This window comes from Mirounga angustirostris, unplaced genomic scaffold (genome assembly GCF_029215605.1).
Source record: "Mirounga angustirostris isolate CCGP_5_RB_7025 unplaced genomic scaffold, mMirAng1.0.hap1 SCAF_3, whole genome shotgun sequence".
NCBI lineage: Eukaryota > Metazoa > Chordata > Mammalia > Carnivora > Phocidae > Mirounga > Mirounga angustirostris.
Window position 1 is genome coordinate 192,437,104 of NW_026991711.1, and position 19,348 is coordinate 192,456,451.

General features: G+C 51.8%; 2 long non-coding RNA genes across 4 annotated transcripts; one reads left to right on the top strand and one right to left on the bottom strand.

Moving 5' to 3' along the window:
* The first annotated feature begins 92 nt into the window (after positions 1–92).
* LOC123838668 (uncharacterized) lies at positions 93–10,460 on the top strand. Its single transcript, XR_006789486.3, has 4 exons — positions 93–1,455; positions 1,780–2,081; positions 6,783–6,904; positions 10,326–10,460. It is a non-coding gene; the product is annotated as an uncharacterized LOC123838668 (long non-coding RNA).
* LOC123838667 (uncharacterized) lies at positions 10,151–18,828 on the bottom strand. 3 transcript variants are annotated; one of them, XR_006789484.3, is made up of 4 exons: positions 18,218–18,820; positions 17,470–17,530; positions 16,992–17,161; positions 10,151–10,577 (listed from the first exon to the last, which is right to left on the bottom strand). It is a non-coding gene; the product is annotated as an uncharacterized LOC123838667 (long non-coding RNA). The 3 variants fall into 3 exon arrangements; XR_010410368.1 differs by having other exon boundaries at positions 16,992–17,530; positions 18,218–18,828; XR_006789485.3 differs by lacking the exon at positions 17,470–17,530 and having other exon boundaries at positions 18,218–18,816.
* Between the last annotated feature and the right edge of the window lie 520 nt (positions 18,829–19,348).

Consider the following 19,348-nt stretch of genomic DNA (forward strand, 5'->3'; position numbering starts at 1 on the left):
CCGGAGCACCACCAATCGGCGCGCGGCGTGGCGCGGCCGCCCCAGAGTCCTGCGCGCGCGCGGGCGGGGCGGCGCGCATGCGCGCAGGTTGCCGTCGCTTCGGGCGGGCGGGGGCGCCGCCGCGGCCGCCACGTTCCCCGCAGGCGGCGGGGCCGGCCCTCCCTGCCCTCGCTTGGCCGGGCGTCCGGTTCCTGGAGGGCCGGTGTGGACAGAAGGGTTAGCGCTTAAGGGGCAGCGTAGCGGGCCCCGATGTCCGGGAAGGCGTCCGGTCCTTCGTCCTCACACCGCCTCGGCAGGCCCGCATTCCTGGCCCGCTGTAGAGACGAGAGGGCCGGCGGCCCCGGGCAACCGTGCAGGGCGCTTCCGTCGGCCTGTCCGCGCCAGTGCAGGCTGCTGGCGGGCGGGAACGAGGGCGCCTCCGCGACGTGCCCGGAGACGCAGCGGGCGAGCCCGCCGGCCGTGCGCACGGCGAGGCCTCGGCGTCCTCCTGCCGGAGGGACGCAGTGACCAACGTGGACGCCAGCCTCCGACAGACGAAGAGCACGGGACCGCTCCCATCTTGCTGAACGCACACGGACTGAGTGTAGTCCGAGCCACAGAAGTGACCGAACCTCCCTCGGCCCTGCCCAGTACGAGCAAGCTTTGTCTGGGCCCCCTGCCTTTTGGATAAGATTGATCAGGGCGCCCCGTCCCGGGATTCCCTCCTCTTCCTGACCCCCAGTCCGCAGCAGAGCCCCGCGGAACTACTACCACACACCCCAGTCCCCGAAGCACTTTGCAGCGTCGCCCTAGCTAGGTGTCCCCGGGCGGTGGTCTCCGTCGCTGCTGGCGTGAGTGAGAAACCCAGCTTGTTTCTGGTGAGATGTGGCTTTGGGACTCTGCAGGGCCCAGCAAGCCTTATGCCTCTCTTCTGCGCCGCACGTCACTCAGCACGGTCGGAAACCTCACTGCCCCCGCCGTACCCTCTGGACAGGACCTGCCTCCTCCTCACAGCGGAAATACTCTAACAATACCCACAGTCTCCCGTGCCGTTGCCTCTCGTGCACAGGGCGGCCGACCGGACCCCAGCTTGACCTCACCACTTCTCCGGAACAGTTCCTGCTAAGGCCTCCAGTGACTCCCACTCTGTTGCTAAATGGAGCTGAGCTTTCCAGTCATCTTCCGTGAATCCCAGCAGTATTGACAATGGTGGCCTCTTTCTCCTTGGCTTGTGAGACACATCACTCTCCTGGTTTTATTCCTGTTCTCTGGCCGCTCGGTCTCTCTTCATCCACAGGCCCAGCGCCTTCTGCCCAGCTACTCCTGGATGGAATTCTTTAAGACTAGACCCTGGGTCTTCTCCTCATTCTGTACCCCCTCCCTGGACAATCCCATCCACACTTGGCTTGAATTACTGTTTATCTGAACATGGTTTATTAATTTATATTTCCTGCCAGCTCCAGATCGTGAATTCAAGTAAGTACCCACGTGATACCTCTTGGATGTCTCAAAAGTGCCTCAAATTCAACGTGTCCCAACTGGAACCCTTCTCTCCACTCCCCACCCCTACCCCCTTCAGTCTATTCTTCTTGGGTTGACACAGCCCTGTGCTCCACCCCAGAACTCCTCTATGGAAGAGAGCCTCCGAGTGGCCCCCATGATCTCCATCTCCTAGGATTCAACCCTTGTGTGGTCCCCATCCCTTGAGTGTGACCAGGGCCCATGACTTGCTCTGGCCAACAGAGTCCAACAAAGGTGTCAGGATGTATGTGACTATGTGGATGTGATTCTTTCACACAGGTCTGTGACACCTGTCCTGCTTGGGGACCCTCCCTCCCTTGCTGGCTCTGAAGAAGCAAGCCACCATGTTGTGGAGAGGACCACAGTAAGGAACTGAGGATGGCTTCCAGGTGACGAGTCAGCAAGAATCTCAGGTTTTCAGTCCAAGAGCCCACAAGGAAACGAACGCCACCAACAGCTGTCTGAGCTTTGAAGCAGATCCTTCTTGTTGAGTCTCAGACGAGCGCCCAGCCCCTGGCCAACACCTGACTGCAGCCTCTCAGAGGACCCAGTTGTGCCCAGATTCCCAACCCATGGAAACGGTGGGATACTAGATGGATAGGGCTTTAAGGCGCTAGGTGTGTGGTACTTTATTAGGCAGGGGTAGATGCCCAGGACACCCTCCATCACCAAGTCCTACCAGTTTTATGTCCTGAAAGCCTTTTAGATCCACTCCCTGACTCCCTCCCCCACCAAGTCTGTGTCACTGAATCACAGCCTCCAGTCAGGCTTCTCTCTCAGAGCTTCGCTCAGTCCCTTATCCTTGTCTTTCTCTTGTCCCAAGACGTTTTCTCAGTGGGTCCCTTGGCTTGGTATGTTCTCCTTGACTCCCTTCTCCTGGTTAAATTCCATTCATTCCTCAGATTTCAGCGGAGTCATCCATTCCTCAGGAAAACCTTTCTTGAGTGCCCTAAGCATCCCCCTTTACACCTCTCCGTTAGAGCTTTTATCCCCGTCACAGTTTTACAGGTATTTATGTAATTACTTCATTCATGAGCTGTATCTCTCATCAGAATGTAAGCCAGTAGAGGTCAGGAACCACGTTTGGCTTTATACATAACTGTACCCCCAGCACCTGGCACATAATAGCTGCTCATTATATTGGATGAATGAATGATATGTCTGTTTTTGAAGCTCAAAGTGCATGACACAAGCCTTCTTACCTCAGGAATGTCCAGAAGGTTGGAGCCGAGAGCAGTGCCTCCTGTGTGCTTGCCCAGGACTGCCCAAACTGAGTTTGCTATTTTGCTCTTAGAAAAAAAATCCTAATTTCTGATTTTAAGAGTGTAAACTGTCTAGAGACAAGGAAGGTACCTGTTGTCCCAGGACATTACCAGCTGCCTCTGTGGCAGACGGTATTTTCCAAAGTTTGCTGCAACAATATCTCCCATCCCTCATGCTCTTCTAAAATGTATCCCTGCCACCTTCCATCAAGAGGTAGGCTGCGAGTCCTCTCCCCTTGAAGCTGGGTGAACTGTGACTGCCTTGGCTGTTAGAGAGGGAAAGATGTGCCATTATCTGATCGCCAAGGCTAGGTCATAAAAGGCCATGCAGCTTCTGCCTGCTTCTCTGGAGACACCTGCTGGGGAGTTGGTCACCAGCTGCGCTGGAGAAGTTCCATGTAGGCACAGAACTCAGCAACACAGGCTGAGCTCGCAGCCAATAGCCAGCGCTGGCTGCCTGCCTTGTCAGGTGAGTCATCGAGGACATCCGTCCCAATGGAACCCTCAGATGACTCCAGCCCCAGCCAACATCTTGACTGTGACCTCGTGAGAGACCTCGAGCAAGGACTGCCCAGCTGAGCCCTTCAAGAATCCTGAGCCACAGAATGACAAGCAAAAAATGTTTCTTTTTTTTTTTTTTTTTTTAAGATTTTATTTATCTGACAGAGAGAAACACAGTGAAAGAGGGAACACAAGCAGGGGGAGTGGGAGAGGGAGAAGCAGGCTTCCCACCGAGCAGGGAGCCTCATGCGGGGCTCGATCCCAGGACCCTGGGATCATGGCCTGAGCTGAAGGCAGACGCTTAACAACTGAGCCACCCAGGCGCCCCAAAAAATGTTTCTTAAGCTGCTAAGTTTGGGGGTAATTTGTTACACGACAGTAATAACTGGAAGAGCTTGATGTCCAGAGTGGAATACTGACACCTCAAAACCCCAGCACATAAGGTACTGTCCATGGGCCCAGGCAGCAGGCAGCTAGAATGAAGAAGGAGAATGAAGAAATGACAGCTGTGCTGTATTCCAGGCGGCAGGAAGGATTTTATAGCAACTCTGGTGTGGGGAAGTTTGCATAAATGTCAGAAAAAGCTTCACACTGTGCAAAAGTAATTCACTTCGCTATTTTTATTATGAAGAAGGGGCAGAAAACTGAGAACACTGGGTGCCGCCTGTTTGGGGCCAGGCGCTAGTTAGGCACTTTGCATATGATAATTTGATATAATCTCTTAACAGCCTTTGGAGGAAAGTACTATAGCCTGTTGGATAGGTCTGCAGAGGGGTCCCCTTGCATCTTCAGGTGAGAACCGATGAGCACTAGAGTAGGATGACCACCTAAGGCTGGGGGAAAAACAGGAAGGAACAGGACTAGTAATTCTCGAAGTTCATACAGGGCCAGGAATAGTTCCTGTATCCACTAGCCAGAGTGGAAAGTCCTCAGACTACAAGAGACGTGTGTGCATGGGCACCCAAGTGCATGTGTGGAGTGCACGGCTGTGAGGGGGCCTGGACTGCACACCTTCTCTGGGGCTTCCAAAGTCAGGTGTGAATGTTAGATTCATCTTGGCTAGAGGGCAGCGCACAATGGGGTGCAGGGCTGCCACATCTCTGTAACGGATGGAGAGGAGTTGGGTAGGTGGGTAGGACTTGAGGTCCAAGTTACCTTGGGGTCATTTCACAAGGGGTCCTAAATACCAAAAAGATGAGTGTAACTCAGTGGGGGAGCCATAGACCTTTTCACAATTAGAAAAATTTCAGTATCCTAAAAAGACAATAGTGGATGGGCGCATGTTCTGCTTGCGCCCTCTGTCTGCAATTTGTAGCCATTTCACAGAATGATAAAGCCAGCTACTGTCATGGCAGAAAGAAACCCTGTGGGGGTTGTAATCCCTAGGCCCTGTAGTCCCACCAGCCTCAAGTTAGAAGGGAAATGTGGCCCACTCCGAGCCCTCTTTTCAGATTTGATATTGGCTTCCCTTTATCTAAACATTGACACGCCCAGGGCATGGTCCTAGACCCTCTTTTGTCTTTAATTTACTCACTTTCAAAATCATCTTTATTAGTTCTTTGGCTTTAAATACACCTGTATTCTGATGACACACCTGTACATGTCTCTGGCCTTGACCTCCTCTCAGAACTGTACATACATATATCCCCACCTACCTCCTCAGCATCCCCACTTGGATATCTAGTAAGCACCTCAAATCATGCCATTTACAGTATATGCCAAATACAACTCTTGCCCTCTCCCCAAAACCTATTCACCCTCGTCTTTCTCAAATCACCATTTACCTAGGCATCAGCCTTGATTCCTACCTTTCCCTCATCCCACACATAGAATTCGTTAGTAGGTCTTGCCTGTTCTACTTCCAAAACTCTTCCACGTCCCATTTCTGCCACTGTGACCCTAGACCAAGCCCCATTATAGGCATATCTCATTTTATTGTGCTTTGCTTTATTGTGCATCACAGATACTGTAGTTTTTACAAATGGAAGATTTGTGGCAATCCAGTGTCAAGCAAGTCTCCTGGCCCCATTTTTCCAATAGCATTTGCTCATTTGGTAATTTTTGCAATATTTCAAACTTGTTCACTATATTCGTTATGATGATCTGTGCTCAGTGATCTTTGATGTTACTACTGCACTCGTTTTGGGCACATGAGTGGCACCCATAGAAGACAACAAACATGACCAATAAATGTCGTGCGTGTCCTCACTGCTCCACCCACTGGCCGTTCCCCATCCCTCTCCCTCTCCTCGGGCTCCCTGTTCCCTGAGCCACAACAATACTGAAATTAGGTCGGTTAATAACCCTGCAATGGCCTCTAAGTGCTGAAGTGAAAGGAAGAGTTACATATCTCTCACTTTCTTTTTTTTAAATTTTTTTAATTTTTAATTTTTTTAAAGATTTTATTTATTCATTTGAGAGAGAATGAGATAGAGAGAGAGCATAAGAGGGGGGAGGGTCAGAGGGAGAAGCAGAGTCCCCACCGAGCAGGGAGCCCGATGCGGGACTCGATCCCGGGACTCCAGGATCATGACCTGAGCCGAAGGCAGTCGCTTAACCAACTGAGCCACCCAGGCGCCCACATATCTCTCACTTTCAATCAAAGGCTACAAATGATGACACTGAGGCAGGCATGTCAAAACTGAGACAGGCCAAAGGCTAGGCCTCTTGCACCAAACAGTCCTCCCAGTTGTGAATGCAAAAGAGAAGTTCTTAGGGAAATTAGAAGGGCCACGCCAGTGAACACACCGTTGAGAAGAAAGCAAGACAGGCTTATTGCTGATATGGAGATAGTTCTCGCGGTCTGGATAGAAGATCAACATTCCCTTAAGCCAAAGCCCAATCCAGAGCAAGGTCCTGACTCTCTTCAATTCTGTGAAGGCTGAGAGGTGAAGAAGCTGCAGGAGAGAAGTCAGAAGCTGGCAGAGGTTGGTTCAGGAGGTTTAAGGAGAGAAGTCAGTCGTCAGTCTCCATAACATACAAGTGCAAGGTGAAGCAGCAGGTGCTGATGGAGAAGCTGCAGCAAGTTGTCCAGATCTAGTGAGATAACGAATGAACGTGGCTACACTAAACAACAGATTTTCCCAAACATTAATAAGAGTTTGGAAGAAGCTGATTCCAGCCCTCACGGATGACATGGAGGGTTCAAGCCTTCTGTGAGGAAGCCACTGCAGATGGGCTGGGAACAGCAGGAGAACTGGAATTACAAGTGGAGCCGGAAGATGGGACTGAATTGTGACAATCTTGTGATAAAACGTGAGGGGTGAGGAGTTGCTTCCTATGGATGAACAAAGAAAGCAGTTTTCTGAGACAGAATCTAGTCCTGGTGATGATGCCATGAAGACCGTTGAAGGGACAACACAGGATTTAGGACATTACGGATGCTTAGGTGATAAAGCGGCCGCAGGAAGTTCTACTGTGGGTGAAATGCTATCAAACAGCATCACATGTGACAGAGAAATTGTCCGTGAAAGGAAGGGGCCATTGATGCACCAAACTAACTTTGTTGTCTTATTTTAGGAACCTGCCACAGACACCCCGGCCATCAGCAGCCACCACCCTGATCTGTCACCGGCCATGAATATCAAGGCAAGAACCTCCTCCAGCAAAAGGACTATGACTCAATGAGAGCTCAGATGACGGTTAGCATTTTTTAGCAATAAAATATATTTTAATTAAAGTATGTATATTTTTTAGACATAATACTGTTGCCTACCTCACAGACTACAGTATCATGTAAACATAACTTTAATATGCACTGGGAAACCAGTAAGTTCACTTGACTCACTTAACTGCAATATTGGCCTTATTGTGGTGTTCTGGAACCGAACCCCCAATATCTCTGAGGCATGTTGGCATTTCTTTCTGAGACAAATGAGACTGCCTCCTCCCTGTTAGACTCTTGCCCTCCTATAGTTGATTTTTCAGAAAGGGAGAGAGATCATTTTAAAACACAGCTTGGCCTATTGCCCTCCCCTGCTTTAAGTTTCTCAGTTGCTTCCCATTTGCTTGGAATCAAATCCAAACTCCCTGCCATGCTTATGAGGTCCTCCATTAGCTCCCCTCCTCCCCCCTCCAACCTCATGAGGCCCATCCCTTGACTGTGGCACTGCCCCTGGGCTCCTTTCTTTCTCCAGGACACAGCAGGTCTTTGGACCTCAAGCCTGGGTCCCTGCCGTTCCCTTTGATTAGAACAACTTCCACTCCTGAAGCGGCTGCTCACTCCCCAAATTCAGCTCAAAGGTCACTTCCTCAAAAGGCTTTTCTGGACCCCATCTCAGGCACTGAGATGAGCAATACACATCTTATTTATGAATATATTTGACTTTTCACAAATGAGATTTGATCTAACATTTTCTGAGAATTTTTAACCAGGAAAATAAATTTACTAGGACACTTTTATACTTCATTCATGTAAGTCAGTGATAAATAGGTCACCATTATTCACTTTTTTTAAAGATTTTATTTATTTATTTGACAGAGAAAGACACAGCGAGAAAGGGAACACAGACACAGTGAAAGAGGGAGTGGGAGAGGGAGAAGTAGGCTTCCTGCGGGGCAGGGAGCCCGATGTGGGGTGGGAGCCCGATGAGGGGTGAGAGCCCAATGCGGGGCTTGGTCCCAGGACTCCTGGGGTCACGACCTGAGCCGAAGGCAGATGCTTAACAACTGAGCCACCCAGGTGCCCCACCATTATTCACTTTTTTATATAAAAAATACTTTTACTACTTTATTTCCGCCGGGTACATAATTTTCTGCTATTTGTAATGATTGATTTCTTTGATTTTTTTTTAAGTAAACTTTTTTTTACTGAAGTAAAACCATACTTACAGGCAAGTACACAAATCCTAAGTGTATATAGCTTGATGAATTTTCACCAAGTAAATACTCCCACTAACTAGGACTCAGATCACAAAACAGAATATTTCATGCATCCCAGAAGCCATTTCCAGTCACCACCCCTCAAGGTTAGCACTATGCTCCAGGTTGATTTTGCCTGGGTTTGAACCTCATATAAGAGGAATCATACAGTATGTGCTCTTCCAACTCTGACTTCTGTCGCTCAGCACCATGTTGGTGAGACTCGTCTGAACTGTTAGCGGTCGGACCTGACCTCTTCTCGTCACTGCCCCTCACAAATGCGCCCTTGCGTTTACGGACAGCTGAGTTGTGTCCAGCCTGAGGCTCTCAGCAAATGCTACCGCTCTGAACGCTCCCATGCGGGTCTCCTGGTGCGCACTGGCTCTTCACTGGGAGGGGCCCAGGGAGGCAGTTATGGGGTCTTGGGTATGTTTATGTTCTGCGCGGTTGATGACTTTCCTTAGTTGACTTTTTCATTGTGGTAAAATATACATAACAGAAAACTTACCATTTTAGCCATTTGAAGTGTCCCCTTTAGCGCCATTAGGTGCCTTCACAACACTGCACCACAACCACTGTTTCCAGAACTTTTCAGCGCACCGGACGCCAAGTGATACCTCCCGACCTCTTTCTTCCCCTGCCCCCAGTACACTCTAATCTGCTTTGTCTCTGTGAATTTGCCTACTCTAGGTAACTCGTGTAAGCGGAACCCTACACTGTTTGTCTTCTGCTTGGCTCATTTCACCTGGCAAATGTTTTCAAGATTCACCCATGTTGTAGCATGTATCAGAACTTCCTCTTTTTTTTTTTTTTTGCTAAATAATAGTCCAAAGATTTTTCTAAAGACTTTTTTTTTTAATGTTCTAGGCAAGTGAATTCACTGTGATTGGCTCATTTATTCCAAAGAATTGTCTTTATTTTTCATGCATACTTTTCTGCAGTAATATAACAATCAAATTTTTGCAATGCAAAAAAAGGTTTCAAAGATTAGAAAAATTTAAACAGAATCTGTGACCTTGAAAAGTTGATGTTTCATTGTGATGGTCTCTAAAATGGAAGTGTTTTTTTTTTTTTTAAATATTCAATCTGATGGTTTATTAGATGACGACTTGCAGATGATGAAATCAGAGAAACAAAGAATGGCAGAATTTTTTTTTTAAGATTTTATTTATTTATTTGACACACAGAGAGAGAGACAGAGCACAGGCAGGGGGAGCAGCAGGCAGAGGGAGAGAGAGAAGCAGGCTCCCCGAGGAGCAGGGAGCCCAATGCAGGGCTCCATCCCAGGACCCTGGGATCATGACCTGAGCCGAAGGTAGTCGTTTAGCTAACTGAGCCACCCAGGCGCCTTGAATGGCAGAATATTTTGAATGATTTTAGCTATGACACTTTGAACAAAAAGTAACGTGCATCTTAGAGAATCCCAAGAAACTGCTGGAAGTCCCTATGTCTTGTCTAATAAAATACAGAACAAATGTGTAATGCTGTAAGCAAACCACGTAGATCGCCTATCAAGAATTAAGGATGCAAATACTTTTCCTTACTCTCTGATTGTGCCCACTGTAAACAAGTGTCAGACTGTGAGGGCTGCTTGCATGGAGAGTAATGTCGTAAGGATAAAATAACGTATACTGACTTTATCGGAATGAAAGAAAAAGCCTCCTAGGTCTAGCGCAGGAAAGTAGAGGTTGGAAAGAGAGTTGATATAAAAAGTGCTCGTGAGCAGGGATGTAATAAGGGAGCAAGGATGGCGAGTTATACAAGAGCGCGTACACCATGATTTTCCCCGAAATATGACTGTCACCTTGGTGCCTCCCTCACTCATAATCTTCATGTGCAAAAATGCCCCTTGTGTGAAACCAGATTTGATAAGCTTCTTTGGCACTGTGTAAAAGATATACACATGTATCTTTTTTTGTGATTTCAAAAAAAATTAATGAGCAGAAGGGATATTCTGATGTCTAAAACCTCCGTTAAAAACACATCCAGATACCCCATGAGGTTCAAAATTAAATGCAATCAGGCACTTCACCCACAAAGATATTTATAAATATTGAAATATATATCAAATGAAAACTACAATATGTTGACATTGAAAGCATCGCAGTGCAGACTGCACACGTCTCACGTCTGTGTGGGACGCTAGACAGTGAAACACGACTGTGCATCCAGCTGTGCTTAATGCTGTCCCTCTGCTTACAGCACAAATGTAACTTGAAAGTCGCCGATGAATGTAAGATTGTAGCGGAAGATATGAACATACGGCCTGAGTTTCAAAATAAAAATATGGAAGTTGAAAAGGAATCGCTGGACAGTGGGGCTAATGATGAGAAAGCTGCACAGCCGATGGAGATTAAGCTCCCACTCTCCTGCCACGTCTTCAGATTCTAATGCTGTGCCAGGAACTACCTCTGAAGGCTACACATTCCAAGTTCAGGATGGCACTCCTGGAACCTTAAAAAAAAAAAAAAAGCTGTCTTCAGATTCTGAATTTTTAACTGGAGAAAAATTATTTTCTGTGTATACATCTGATTTCCGCAAAGCAGCCACCAATTGGACTCTTCAATATTCTGACGTAAATCCTCTGGACTACAGAAGTTTCATCTGGAATTATCTAAGCAGCATGCAATATCAGTACTTGATGATGTACAATGATCCCCGTGTCTGGCGTCTGCATCTTCTAGAACAGTTCACAGTGCGGAGTGCACGCCTCTCTACTCCGGGAGCGGCCTCGAGAAGGCCGTTCACCCTGCCCGTCCCAGTGGCGTCCCATAAGACATCTCGGTAAGCTGCAGTTCATGACCATGAAACATTTAAGCTCATCACGTGGTCAAAAGAAATCAACCTGGCCATTCTCTCCACTGAAAATAAGGAATAGACTTTGGAAATATGACTGAGTTTGTTTCCATTAAAACTGGTAAGGTAAAATCATCAATTGGTTTTATATAAATATTTAAACTTAAGAAATATTTTGAATTTTAATATACCTATTTTTTAAATTTTCAATGGGTTTTCACCTGCTTTAACGCTCTAGAAATTCCTCTTGCTTTGTGCTCCATGATTGCCAGGCAGGGTACTGAGCGTTTGCCTCTGAGAGGGAGTGGGGACTGATTGAGGAGCATGAGGGGACTTTCTCGGGGTGACGGGGATGCTCAGGATGTTGATAAGGGTCTGAGTTACAAAGGTGTACGGATTTGGCACAACTCAGCAAGGGTTCACTTATGAGCAGGGCGCTTCACTGTAAGTTTTGGGCCAAAAGGAATACTGTGGACAATGAATTCTAGTTAATGTGTGCATGCTGAAGCACGCAGGGGAAAGCATCCTGGAGTCTCTAATTCACTCTGAATGCATCAAGAAAAAAATGGACTCATGGATGGTTGCCCAGATGCAAGAAAGTCTAGGAAAATGTGAACGGTACAACTGCAGATTTCCATAGTAAAGTGTTGGGGAAGAGAGAAGGCGCCCCTCATCCTCTATACTTTGCTGGTCCACCTGAGCACCCCCTCCAGCCTGAGTGTCTCCTGGTGGAACCACTGGGGCGGATGTGGGTCCAGTACCCTGAGGGAGAAGTGGGCAAACCTCCAGGGGGCTGCATGAAGCCTCGGAGGAAAGAATTGGCACCAGGCAAGAGGAGTTACGGAGTATGCTCCCCAAATCGGGCAGGGCTGGGGCCGGGAATCCATCTTCTCCCTCCCTTTTCCTTCCATTCCATCAAGACTGACAGCTTTGCCAGTAAAGAAACCTTGAGCCCTTCCTAGATTCGGTTTATTACTTACACAGACGATGAAAGGAAGACTAGCCAAAGGTGCCAGGTCTCCAGCACCCTCATGCAGAGTAAAGGGGAAGTGGCCAGATGACCACGATGTGGAAGACCGCCCCTCCTGCTGAGGGCCCCTGCCCTCCCTGGCTAAGCCGCTGTATGGCTTCAGGCCTCATCGGAGCCTGCAGGTGGCGCACCCTGTGTCAGGACAGCCCTGGGGACAGGGAGTCAGCTCCTCCCACGCTGTTCTGTTCCGGGAATATCACAAGGCGTTCTCTCAAGACTTGGATCCGTCTGGGGTCCAAGCCTTGTCTGTGTGGCCGGGGGCACCAGGGCTCCTACACTTCCTTCTCAGATTTTCCTCCCTGTTCCTCCACTCCCAAGACTGGACCATCAGGGGCTCTGGAAGTATAAAGAGATTGCGGGCCCACCGTGGCTCTGAGGAAAACACAAATAACTCGTAAGCTTCTTCTTTTTTTAAAAAAGATTTTATTTATTTGAGAGAGAGAGAGAGCGCATGGGGGGGGGGAGTGGGAGAGGGAGAAGCAGGCTCCCCACCGAGCAGGGAGCCCGATGCGGGGCTCGATCCCAGGACCCCGGGATCATGACCTGAGCCGACGGCAGACGCTTCACCGACTGAGCCACCCAGGCGCCCCTAAATAACTTGTAAGCTTAAGAAAAGATGCTCCATGTCACTCGGGAAATGGGAACGAACAATAATCAGATGCCCTGGAAGGGCTTACTCAGGGAATGACGTAGACAGAATGCTTTTTAAAGGAGGACACCTCTTGCCACTGCACTGGGTACAACTCTCTGGGTACACCTCTCTCGTGATGGAACAATTCAGGCTACAGTTTGAAAAATGCCAGTAAAATAAGCAGAGTATCAACGCACGGAACGCAGCATTGCGACGTCTGGAGGCCCGGGGCCGCTGGAGGAGCAGAAACAGAGCGGCCCCTACCACGGCCCTCGATGACCCCACTCTCTGGGTCCCCGTGCCCGGGTGATCCCCTCCCCTGGAGTGCGGCCTGCACCTGACAGACAGATGCCCTCTTAAATGAGGCTACAGAAAAGGCGGCCTTCCTCCTCGCCTGCCCTCCCGGGCTCCCCCAGAGGGAAGCCGCCGGCCCCGCGCTGAGCCGCCCTCTGGAGAGACCAGTGTGGCAGAGAGCAGGACAGCCCGGGAGGAACTGGTCCTGGCGCCACCAGCGAGGGAGCTCGCGCGTGCAGCCTGCCTGCGTGGAGCCTCTGATGGCCACGGTCCGCAGCCTCGAACACAGCCCAGGGCGCAAGCCCCCGACGAAGCCGGGCCTGGTCCCTGACTCCGGGACGGAACAGATGCTGGCCTTGGGCTGCTAACTTGTGCGGCGACTTGCTACACGGCCACAGATAACTCTGCTTGTCCACTTCTGTGATTTTCCTTCTACGGGATACGGAGTCCGTGGCCAGCTCCCGCTGCCCCGGCTCGGCCTACCCTCCCTGAGTTCAGGGAGGGCGAGCAGCCCTGCTCGACTGCAAGGCCGCTGACAATCCCAGTCCCCACTGACCCCGGGAAGCTGCTGGAGAGGGAGCTCATGTGGGGAGAAGCAGAATGAAGCCCCAGAGGGAGCGCTCTCTGAAGCACTTCTGGGTGCTTCACCCTCCTGGTTCCTGCCCCCCCCCATCCCCCCGTGTCATTCCAGGGACCAGAGACGGCCACAGGAAATTCTCAAGTCAGATTCAGGAGCATGGTGACCTCTGGGGTCTAAAAGTAAGTCCTCCTCCTCTGCTTAACCTCCTACCTCCCCCTGTCAAGAACCTGGCTGTCCTGCAAGGCTCACATACCACCTCCTCCAGGAAGCCTTCCTTCAGGAGCCTCTGCTTGCGGAAGGTCATGCCACCCTTTCCTCCACCCTCCAGCCCTATTTCTTGTTCTTTCGTGGCCTTTGTGTCTTATGCATTAATGATCAGGAAATGTCTGTCTCCCCTGAAATTACACTGTCCTTAAGGCAGAGGCCCTGCTGCTCTGGGTGGTGGGATTTCCTGCTGGAACTCTTCCTGGTTACAGGGGGCACGGGCTGCCCCCGAGATGTGTTCTCAGCTTCTCTGGAGCAGCGTGTGCATGCTCGCTGCCCACCCCCAGCCCGCCCGTGCCAGGGAGGCCCGTCCGTCCAGGGCCCAGCAGAGGGGTCTCACACCGGCTATGCTGTTACAGAGCACGGAGACAGCCAGGCCTCAGGAGAAGTCCAGGGAGTGGGCCTTGCTACAGACCAGCTCTTAAGGCAAAGCCCGAGGACAAAAAGCCAAGAGCTCTGTGCCCAGGGGCACCTGGGTGGCTCAGTCGTTAAGCGTCTGCCTTCGGCTCAGGTCACGATCCCAGGACCCTGGGATCGAGCCCTACATCGGGCTCCCTGCTCCGCGGGAAGCCTGCTTCTCCCTCTCCCACTCCCCTTGCTTGTGTTCCCTCTCTCGCTATCTCTCTCTCTGTCAAATAAATAAATAAAATCTTTAAAAAAAAAAAAAAAAGAGCTCTGTGCCCAAAGGACCTGTGGGAGCTTTTGGAGGAGGAGCCAGCTGGCCGCCGGGCTCCCCCGAGAGTCTCGGCGTTCATAAGGAGCCCTCACCAGACCCTTCGAGAGAAGCGCTGGGGTCTGGCCTCACAGCCTCACCCTGTAGCTCTGATATTCCCACAGGATATGTGTGGGAATATTTGGTTCCCCCTCCTGACTTTGTCCCGGCATCTCCAGCTGAGCCCGGGGCCTTCACTGAAGTCTGAAGCCCCCACGAAAGACCCCCTCCGTGCACTGGTCCTCAGCTATGTTAACTGGGTAGCCCTCTTTTTTAACCACCAGAGTCAAGCCCAGCAGGAGCTGTCTGTGGGCACTGGAGGAGGAAACAGAAGAAGGGGAGCATCCTGCCCCCCACTCCCAGCCCACCTCTCCCCGTGGGCAGCCGGGCTCCCCGAGGACTCGCCTCAGCAAACGCTGGGCACGCTTCCTTGGTGCCCCGCAGCTCTCCTCAGCATGGTGACTATGGTAGGCAAGGCGCTGCCCCAGGAGGAGAGGAGCGGAGGGCCCGGAGGAAGAGTCACCTGCCCTGCAGAGCTGGGCTGTCTCGCTCCGCCCCACGGCCAGAGAGAGGGGCAGGCAGCAGCCACAGGGCAGCGCGCTCCCCCGAGGGAGGGAGGCGAAGGCAGAGGAAGGCTGGAGCAAGACAGGGAAGGAAAGGCAGGAACAGAGGTGGGGGGAGAGCCCACGGAGGGTGGGTGTGGAGGACAGGTGCGATGGGGAAGGGCAGAGATGAGGGGCAGCAGAGCACGAAGAAGAGAACAAGGTAGAGACAGAAAGAGAGGCCATTCTAACCAAGACCCGTGCACGTTTTGCCCCCACAAAATTCAATATCCTTCTCTTAAAAAACTTGTTTTCATCGTCGTAAATCAGTGAGATAGGGATGTCTACTATTAAGGAGAGTGCAGAAAACTGCCCCCTTCCCCACTGAAGGTGGAGTGTAATGCAAGACAGGTTTTCAGGGCAGCAATCTGACATTTACACATTTTCAATGACATGCCATCTTAATTCTAGAAACATAGGGTACATGTTGCAAAGTACCCAGGCTGTTCGCTGAGCACTGGTCTGGAAAAGCCTTGGAAACCCTGTCTACACCCCAGGCGAGGCTACTGTGCCTGAGAAGCCTCTGTGTGCGGCATCGCGGTGGGTCAGGCAGGCCCCGCGAGGAAGGGGCTTTTCCTCCTCATCACTGTGTCCCTGGTGCGAGGACAGAGCATGCCACATCACAGGTACACCACTGAATCAAGGTTGTGCTGCTGGGGTCAAAAAGGTGCAGAATGGTACGTACAGGATGGCCCCATTTGCAGAAAAAGACATCTATCCTAGATACATGCTTGCAGAGGCATGGAAAGCATCAGAAGGGTCACCCAAGAAACTGTTAACTGTGGAGACTCCTGGAGCGGGGGATGAAGGGATGGGGGGAGAAGACGGAAGGAAGACCCAGGTTTTCCATGGCCGGCCTTCTGTAATGCTTGATTTTTCCTGGGAGTGTGTATGGCTTTTTAAAGAAAAATCTAGTTTAAGAAAAGTTACTTAACCTCTCTGAGCCTCAGTTCCTCACCCGTAAAATGGAGACTACTGATACCTACGTTGGGTCGGGGTCACTGTGACATTTAAGGAACGGATAAGATCCCGTACACCGAGGGCCCTGGCACCTGGTGTCAATGAAGGGATGGCACTGCTGTTGTTACGGAAGGAAATACAGACACACAAGGAACGACTGTGAGGAGACTATGGGGACCCAGCTGCCCAGGCCCCAGAACCAGCCCCACTTGCTATTTCTTCTCCCTGGAACATCCCTTCCCTGGAGAGCTGCTTGCTCGTTCCTCCACATCATCACTTCTCTGCTCGAATAAAGCCTACCAGACAGGTTGTCTCTAACCAACCCACCTACACCTGCACCCTGCTTCCGCGCCATTCCTCCCTGTCCTCTTGACCTACTTTATTTTCTTCTTGGCATAGAAACACTGCCTGCCATATCATCTATTTTTTGTCTGGTTCCCTGCTAACAGTGCACGCTCGAGAAGAAACTTTATCTCCAGCAACTGGAATCATGCCTGACAAAGAGTAGGCATCCAGTAAATATTGTGAGAGAATAAATAAACATTGTCTTAGTTATACCATCAGGCAAATGAAAGAGAGACACTTGAAAACTGCCTAAAACTGGGTGCCCGGGAAAACCTTCCCAACCTTGAAAGCAATTGCAGAGAAGAGCAGCAGGGGTGTGTGTGTGTGGCCACACACCTGGCAAGGAGAGAAAACAGGGACGGGAGCGGGGGAGAGGGGCTTGGAGGCGGAGCTCTGAAGATCTCAGCGGACCCAGGGGAGTCGTGGGCCTCCTGCGCTCTGCTCATCTGCACAGTGCTGGGCTTTGGAAGGACTGCAGTTCAGGAGGTAATCCTAGGTGTAGTTTTCCTAAGCATCACTGCCATCCTCCAGCTGGGGGGTAAGAACCTGACCTAAGAACGTGGCAGCAGGGACAGTGGGAGAGGGACGAGGAAGGAGATGCAAACTCATTCATTTGTTACAGCGACTAAAGAGGTAGAACTGATAGTTACTGACGTTGCTCACATGGTGCAGCGGAAGGGCGAGGAGGTATCTCCTTGACTGTCGGGCATCTGCCCTGGGTGGTTGAGGACGGCCGTGGTGCTCTCAGGGATCCAGAACACGACAGGAGGTGCAGGTCCTGCAGAAGAGCTGGGTTCAGGTGGAATTTGCTGAGTTTGAAGAACCTGTGGGAGCCATGAGCGCCAACAACCAGGGGCAGCTGGATAAACGCCACGAGAGCTCCAGAGAGCCCAGCTGGGCCAGAAGTCATTTTTAGAGTCAGTGACACAGGAGGGAAAGCCATGGAGATACACAGACTAGAGATAAGAGGACTAAGGAAGGAAACACGAACAGAGCAATAAATCGTGGGCTGAGAAGAGCCCTGTCTAGAATCTGAGAAGGACTGGTTGAAGAAGCAGCAGGACAACTAGACTGAGAACAGGGTTTTAAGAAGCATGAGGTTACTGACAGTGCCAAATGCTGCAATATTTACCTACGAAGAAAACTGAAGAGTCTGCTTGGCAATAAGGACTTCGTCAGAGACTTCCAGAAGTCTTCAGTAGAGTGAACAGAAATTGGGCCAGAGTGAAATTTTATGATGAGCAGACAGGTGAACAAATGCAGAAAATGAGAATAGAAATGATTTTCAAGAAACCTGACTGTGAGGGGCCTGGGTGGCTCAGTCGGTTAAGCGACTGCCTTCGGCTCAGGTCATGATCCTGGAGTCCCTGGATCGAGTCCCGCATCTGGCTCCCTGCTCGGCAGGGAGTCTGCTTCTCCCTCTGACCCTCCTCCCTCTCATGCTCTCTGTCTCTCATTCTCTCTCTCTCAAATAAATAAATAAAATCTTTAAAAAAAAAAAAAAAAGGAACCTGACTGTGAAGCAGATGCCAGGAGCAGACTAGGGGATCTCAAGGAGGTTTAACAAGTTTGTTGGGAGCGAGTGGGTAAGACAGAAGGTAGGAGCTTACAGCTGGGAGCTAGCCTCACTGTGAGGGGTGACTGCGATGCCTAAGGGCACGGACAAGATGTTCCGAGGCTCAGGGAGGGCAGGATCGGGAGGGGGCAAGAGGACAGTACCGCAAGTGTCATCCACTGACGGCTGAGGCAACAGTGAAGCAGAACAGGTGCAGCCAGAGTAAGATACCCGGGCGCTCCCACGAGAAGCTGGTAGCCTCTGGGTCCCCGGGGTAAAACCGTATCCCTTCTCCCCCTAGATCCACCCAAACCCGAGGGCGGACCTGAATTATCCGATAGGCAGCGGGCTTCCCTGGCTGCTCTCAAAAGCGATGCCTGTCCACCTCTGCAGCTTGCGGCGGCCTGCGGCTCTCCGTGGGCTCTCGGCCATTTTAAGAGAATCCCAGCTGCACGACAGCAGGGGTCTGTGCGGTCAGTTTGTCTCGGGCCGCAGCCCACGCCAGGCGCTCGGCGCCGGTGCAGAGTGAAGGCCGCTCAAGGCGGGGCTTGCTCGGGCACCGTCAGCAAGGCTCGCGCTCCCCCCTCGACAGACCCGCCTCCGCTCCACAGCCCGCAGCGACCCCTCCTTCCTCGGCACCAGCCGCTGGCGGCTTTGCCCGCACTTTCATGCCCGGACCTCCCGAGACCGGGCGGCAGTCTGAGCGGAGGCCGGCCGGGGCGCCCTCTGTCTCCGCGTCCTCGAGCTACGAGGCGCCTTCCTCTCTTCCTGTCCCGGTCGCAGGGCGGCTGCAGAGTCGGCAGCCCAGCCTCGTCGGCCACACGGCCCCTCCGCCGACCGCGCGAGGTCCCCGCAGGCGGCTGGGCCCCATCCCGCGGAGGCCCCGGCTCTGGGCGTTCGCGGCAGGGGGCGTGGCCTCCGGGCCGGGAGGCCTCTGGGAGTCGCGGTGCCGGCTCCGCCCGAAGCGGCCTCGCAGAAAGGGAAGTGGAAGGAGAAGAACTACATCTCCCAGGAGGCTCCGCGGTTCGTCTCCGGCGGGCGGGGTGGGGCGTGTTCAATGCCTCCGCCCCGCTGAGCGCGGAACGCCTCCCGAATGTCCCCAGGGTGCCCCCCGGCGTCTCCGAGCGCCTCCGTGAGCTGGGCGCCGGGAGTCCAGCCCGAGGGCCCCTGGAGCTCCGCTCCCTTACTCCCAAATCCCTCCGGTTTCCCCAGCGCCGGCTCCAGGCCGTCCAGGAATAGCACTGAGCGAGACTGGCCGGATCCCCGCTCTCAGGTCTCTAGCCAAGGCCCGAGCCTAGAGCTACGGGAGGGAGGGACCCCGGAGGCGGCCTCTGCCAGGAGCCCCACGTGGAAGTGGGGAGGCGAGTTAGCCCTGCTGCCCAAGTCCAGGTTAAAGATGAGATGAGGATGTCAGCACTCTGTCGGTGGAAAGATGACAACTGGAGACTGGATTTAG